Source organism: Pseudophryne corroboree, unplaced genomic scaffold (genome assembly GCF_028390025.1).
Source record: "Pseudophryne corroboree isolate aPseCor3 unplaced genomic scaffold, aPseCor3.hap2 scaffold_306, whole genome shotgun sequence".
Lineage (NCBI taxonomy): Eukaryota > Metazoa > Chordata > Amphibia > Anura > Myobatrachidae > Pseudophryne > Pseudophryne corroboree.
In genome coordinates, this window is record NW_026969736.1 from 731,896 (window position 1) to 738,454 (window position 6,559).

The 6,559-nt window shown below is 45.3% G+C and overlaps 1 non-coding gene across 1 annotated transcript; it reads right to left on the bottom strand.

Moving 5' to 3' along the window:
* Positions 1-4,106: 4,106 nt before the first annotated feature.
* TRNAN-AUU (transfer RNA asparagine (anticodon AUU)) lies at positions 4,107-4,180 on the bottom strand. The gene has a single exon. It is a non-coding gene; the product is annotated as a tRNA-Asn (tRNA).
* Between the last annotated feature and the right edge of the window lie 2,379 nt (positions 4,181-6,559).

Here is a 6,559-nt window from a genome sequence, read left to right on the forward strand (position 1 = left end):
CTTTGGGTGACAGCGGAAGCAGTCCACTGACCAGTAAATCCCTTCCTCTTGTAACCAAGCTCACGCAAACCACCCCACCAACTCCCTCAGTGTCAATTTCCTCCTTCCCCAGGAATGCCAATAGTCCTGCAGGCCATGTCACTGGCAAGTCTGACGAGTCCTTTCCTGCCTGGGATTCCTCCGATGCATCCTTGCGTGTAACGCCTACTGCTGCTGGCGCTGCTGTTGTTGCCGCTGGGAGTCGATGGTCATCCCAGAGGGGAAGTCGTAAGCCCACTTGTACTACTTCCAGTAAGCAATTGACTGTTCAACAGTCCTTTGCGAGGAAGATGAAATATCACAGCAGTCATCCTACTGCAAAGCGGATAACTGAGTCCTTGACAACTATGTTGGTGTTAGACGTGCGTCCGGTATCCGCCGTTAGTTCACAGGGAACTAGACAATTTATTGAGGCAGTGTGCCCCCGTTACCAAATACCATCTAGGTTCCACTTCTCTAGGCAGGCGATACCGAGAATGTACACGGACGTCAGAAAAAGACTCACCAGTGTCCTAAAAAATGCAGTTGTACCCAATGTCCACTTAACCACGGACATGTGGACAAGTGGAGCAGGGCAGGGTCAGGACTATATGACTGTGACAGCCCACTGGGTAGATGTATGGACTCCCGCCGCAAGAACAGCAGCGGCGGCACCAGTAGCAGCATCTCGCAAACGCCAACTCTTTCCTAGGCAGGCTACGCTTTGTATCACCGCTTTCCAGAATACGCACACAGCTGAAAACCTCTTACGGCAACTGAGGAAGATCATCGCGGAATGGCTTACCCCAATTGGACTCTCCTGTGGATTTGTGGCATCGGACAACGCCAGCAATATTGTGTGTGCATTAAATATGGGCAAATTCCAGCACGTCCCATGTTTTGCACATACCTTGAATTTGGTGGTGCAGAATTTTTTAAAAAACGACAGGGGCGTGCAAGAGATGCTGTCGGTGGCCAGAAAAATTGCGGGACACTTTCGGCGTACAGGCACCACGTACAGAAGACTGGAGCACCACCAAAAACTACTGAACCTGCCCTGCCATCATCTGAAGCAAGAAGTGGTAACGAGGTGGAATTCAACCCTCTATATGCTTCAGAGGTTGGAGGAGCAGCAAAAGGCCATTCAAGCCTATACAATTGAGCACGATATAGGAGATGGAATGCACCTGTCTCAAGTGCAGTGGAGAATGATTTCAACGTTGTGCAAGGTTCTGATGCCCTTTGAACTTGCCACACGTGAAGTCAGTTCAGACACTGCCAGCCTGAGTCAGGTCATTCCCCTCATCAGGCTTTTGCAGAAGAAGCTGGAGGCATTGAAGAAGGAGCTAACACGGAGCGATTCCGCTAGGCATGTGGGACTTGTGGATGCAGCCCTTAATTCGCTTAACAAGGATTCACGGGTGGTCAATCTGTTGAAATCAGAGCACTACATTTTGGCCACCGTGCTCGATCCTAGATTTAAAGCCTACCTTGGATCTCTCTTTCCGGCAGACACAGGTCTGCTGGGGTTGAAAGACCTGCTGGTGACAAAATTGTCAAGTCAAGCGGAACGCGACCTGTCAACATCTCCTCCTTCACATTCTCCCGCAACTGGGGGTGCGAGGAAAAGGCTCAGAATTCCGAGCCCACCCGCTGGCGGTGATGCAGGGCAGTCTGGAGCGACTGCTGATGCTGACATCTGGTCCGGACTGAAGGACCTGACAACGATTACGGACATGTCGTCTACTGTCACTGCATATGATTCTCTCAACATTGATAGAATGGTGGAGGATTATATGAGTGACCGCATCCAAGTAGGCACGTCACACAGTCCGTACTTATACTGGCAGGAAAAAGAGGCAATTTGGAGGCCCTTGCACAAACTGGCTTTATTCTACCTAAGTTGCCCTCCCACAAGTGTGTACTCCGAAAGAGTGTTTAGTGCCGCCGCTCACCTTGTCAGCAATCGGCGTACGAGGTTACATCCAGAAAATGTGGAGAAGATGATGTTCATTAAAATGAATTATAATCAATTCCTCCGCGGAGACATTGACCAGCAGCAATTGCCTCCACAAAGTACACAGGGAGCTGAGATGGTGGATTCCAGTGGGGACGAATTGATAATCTGTGAGGAGGGGGATGTACACGGTGATATATCGGAGGGTGAAGATGAGGTGGACATCTTGCCTCTGTAGAGCCAGTTTGTGCAAGGAGAGATTAATTGCTTCTTTTTTGGGGGGGGTCCAAACCAACCCGTCATATCAGTCACAGTCGTGTGGCAGACCCTGTCACTGAAATGATGGGTTGGTTAAAGTGTGCATGTCCTGTTTTGTTTATACAACATAAGGGTGGGTGGGAGGGCCCAAGGATAATTCCATCTTGCACCTCTTTTTTCTTTTCTTTTTCTTTGCATCATGTGCTGATTGGGGAGGGTTTTTTGGAAGGGACATCCTGCGTGACACTGCAGTGCCACTCCTAGATGGGCCCGGTGTTTGTGTCGGCCACTAGGGTCGCTAATCTTACTCACACAGTCAGCTACCTCATTGCGCCTCTTTTTTTCTTTGCGTCATGTGCTGTTTGGGGAGGGTTTTTTGGAAGGGACATCCTGCGTGACACTGCAGTGCCACTCCTAGATGTGCCCGGTGTTTGTGTCGGCCACTAGGGTCGCTAATCTTACTCACACAGTCAGCTACCTCATTGCGCCTCTTTTTTTCTTTGCGTCATGTGCTGTTTGGGGAGGGTTTTTTGGAAGGGCCATCCTGCGTGACACTGCAGTGCCACTCCTAGATGGGCCCGGTGTTTGTGTCGGCAACTAGGGTCGCTTATCTTACTCACACAGCGACCTCGGTGCAAATTTTAGGACTAAAAATAATATTGTGAGGTGTGATGTGTTCAGAATAGGCTGAAAATGAGTGTAAATTATGTTTTTTGAGGTTAATAATACTTTGGGATCAAAATGACCCCCAAATTCTATGATTTAAGCTGTTTTTTAGGGTTTTTTGAAAAAAACACCCGAATCCAAAACACACCCGAATCCGACAAAAAAAATTCGGTGAGGTTTTGCCAAAACGCGGTCGAACCCAAAACACGGCCGCGGAACCGAACCCAAAACCAAAACACAAAACCCGAAAAATTTCCGGCGCTCATCTCTAGTATTTACCCTGCACACAAACAATATAACCCACCTAAATCTCTCTGCAAATGTTATATCTGCCCCCCCCCCCATCCCTGCAGTGCACATGGTTTTGCCCACTAGCTAACAAATTTGCTGCATCTGGGAATTACAGCAGCTTAATATTTCTTTTTACAGAAGGTTCAGCAAATTAAATTATTTAGTGAAATACTGTAATCATAACAGTTACAGGGATATTGTAGGTAGATTTATTGTCAGTGGATAAATGTAAAAATTAAACCCTTAGGCATAGTTCCAAAATGCTGTCATTGCAATCCAGATTTTAAGGATATCATGCTTGAGCACAGGTGACTTAATTAGAACTTCGGTCAATGTGAATTAACCATTGGACTCAACCATGGTTATCCTTAAAACCCAGGGGTCTATTTAAGATCGATCTTAATCGATGTTGGGCTTCCAGGTTGAAAAAAACACACACATTTGTTTTCACATTAAACAGACTTCCACATGAGAAAGCAGCAAGGATGCAGTGGCGTTAATGTTTCCTGGTGTCAACTTGTATTATTTCAGTAGACATTGAAATGAGGATGCATCTTGCTGCCTTTCCAATGAAGCAAGTTTAATTTAGTAATAGGTGAAAAACCATCCTTACAAAGGTGTTAATCAGAGACTTGGCTTTGTGGACACTTTTCAGAGAACAAATTTGTTAGCATAAAAATAAAGCCAGAAAATGAAGAGCTGTTTAATCACTCGATTGGATTTTTCTGCCAGCATATTTTTTTTCTCTGCAACCCACTGCTAAATTGTGCTTCCTAGCTGTTTTTTATAAAATCACTGAATCAAATCTAACTCTGATTACATCAGAGAAGGCCATGTACCCTACACCATAAGAGGAGGTTTGAAATTTTGACTTGTCTACTTAAATATCACCAAAATCTGATCACAAGGTTAATTACGTCCCTGGGTGGGATTGAACCACCAACCTTTTGGTTAATAGCCAAACACACTAACCGATTGCGCCACAGAGACACTTTGCAAAAGTCCATACTGACAAAGGCTAATAAGCATTCATCTAAAACGTTTCCTAGAAAAACTTTAAAAAGTCAATAATCTGGAGAGTTTTTGTAAGATGTTTCTTCCATCAACCAACGAAGAAACACATTGGTACTTTCCCATGATGAGTGAGTGCTTCAGGATCTCTTGCACTTACATGTGCAGCAGAGTACTGCAATGGAAGCATGCTGGGCCCATAACCCAGAGGTAGGCAGATTGAAACTATCCTCTGCTATATGCATTTTTTTTGTTAATTAAAGTAATCCAAAACTGGGATTGATATTTTGTCTCTTTTATTTTTACTTAAAGTACAATAACTTTTACCATTTTAATTTGTTTTAATAGTATATTGACAGTATTATTTTCTTTCAAAAATCCACTTCATTTTCTTTACCCTATTATTAAAATGGTAATTGAAGAAGAGGAATTGTTGCTTTGACTGCAGCATTCCCGGGGTTAACTGGTGTTTCTTCAAGTCACAAGGTATGGAGCTGCTGTATAGTTACTCGCAAGTCAGTAGTTGTATGATGCTCACACCTGTTAAGCTGGATACACACAGAATGCCCTACACAGGGGGTGAAATGAGCGCCACCCCCACCCCCCGTACGTTCAGCACACATCACGCTGTGCTGAGCGGGGGGAGAGATGTGTGCTGAGCAGTTCGCTCAGCACACATCTCTCCCCAAAATCGGGCCGTGAATACGGACCTTTAAACTGGATCCACACTTAGATTATCTGTCCAATTTTTTTTTCTAGTTGAAACAAAATTATGCTAATATGTGGCAGCAAATTACAATTGACCATTTGTTCACAAACACTGGAAAACATCCAAAAATGGTCATTTAGATAAATTGGTTAAATCCATTTCATTTAGCTAATTTATCCAAACTACCTTTATTGTATCTTTGTGGGTGAATGATGTGTGGGTCAGTGTTGAGGGTGGTGGAGGAGATGGTTAATAGGCACAGCAGGGTGTGGACAGTCAAATAGTGTGCTTAGAGGTTCAGAGTCATTGTATGAGACTCTGGCAACAGTGACTTGATGAGTCTGGTGTCCATAGGGTGGGACGCATTAACCTTTTTATGCTATTGAAATAGTTCTCCTCCTGACCGACGCAGTTCCTTGCTCCGAAGTTGGTGTATTGTCCTGTTGCAGCGCCTCTCCACTGTGGTCACAGTGAGCTGTGTGGTGTTGCTGGCGCATGCCAATCTCCCCCCAACCTCCCTCTTGCATTTCAGACCTACGTACGCATGATGGGATCTTGTATGATATGCACGTGTGCTGTAGAGATGAAAGTGGGGGTGAGGAGGCAGATCGTGAGATGGGGAAACTTTGTGGACTGTTAGCGAAGGGGAGCACTGGGCAATCTGAGTTGCAAAGAGGGCAGCAGAAGAGGTTATTGCATGTGCACTGGTGACAGGTCCATCCTTGGTGGCCAGCCTCAGTGGCAAAGGGGTACATGAGCTAGTGTCCCTTGGCCAGCCATGTACCATGGCCACCTCCCTACCTCCTATATATTCTCCCTGATCTGTCACTTTGTTACGGTCTGCTGCTGGCACTGGTGTATCGTCCTGCAGTTGCCGTCTCCGCCCATTGCTGTGACTTCCCCCAGAGTTAGCCACACAGAGTGACAGATCTGGGAAAATATATAGGAGATCATTACTTTCACTTGCAGCCTACCTTATTTTTTGCAGCCTAGCATGCTCCTGACCCCTTCTCTCACTAATACTTATACAACATTCATGAACTCATCTTAAGGTTTCTTTATTATTCAGTCACACTGTCTTGGATCCAAACCATTTCCTGTGGCATTGCAGTCAAACAATTGAGCTATTTACCCTTGCATAGAAAGGTATAATCTAAGCTAGAGAATTCTATTTGGAGCTCACCTTGTACTTTGTGAAGAAATAATCAGCTTTGTGGCTGAGCAGATATATGGAGTGTGTGGCTGCACACTGCATTGATATGCTGAGTTGCAATGCTAATAATTTTTTTTTTTGCAAAGTACCAATAGCTTCATTGTGAAGGTGGAAAGAAGGGTGTTACGGCATGGAATGTACAAACTGCGAGACCCTGCTGGTAGCGCCTTTGTCTATTTAGTAGGAAGGGCACGTAACAGCCGGAGGGCAATGGAGGAAGCCCCTTTAGGGCTGGAGCCCGGCGGCAACTGACTCCGTTGTCTCTGGCAGTTCCGCCCCTGGACTAGAGGAATGGTCAAGAACATGGCAACATTTAATGCCAAAAAATGCAAAATCATACACGTCTCAAAAATGCAAAGGCTAACTATAATATTAAGGGCATTATAATGGCAAGAGGAAAGCTATCTAAGTATTACTATTTCAGGTAAGCAATGTA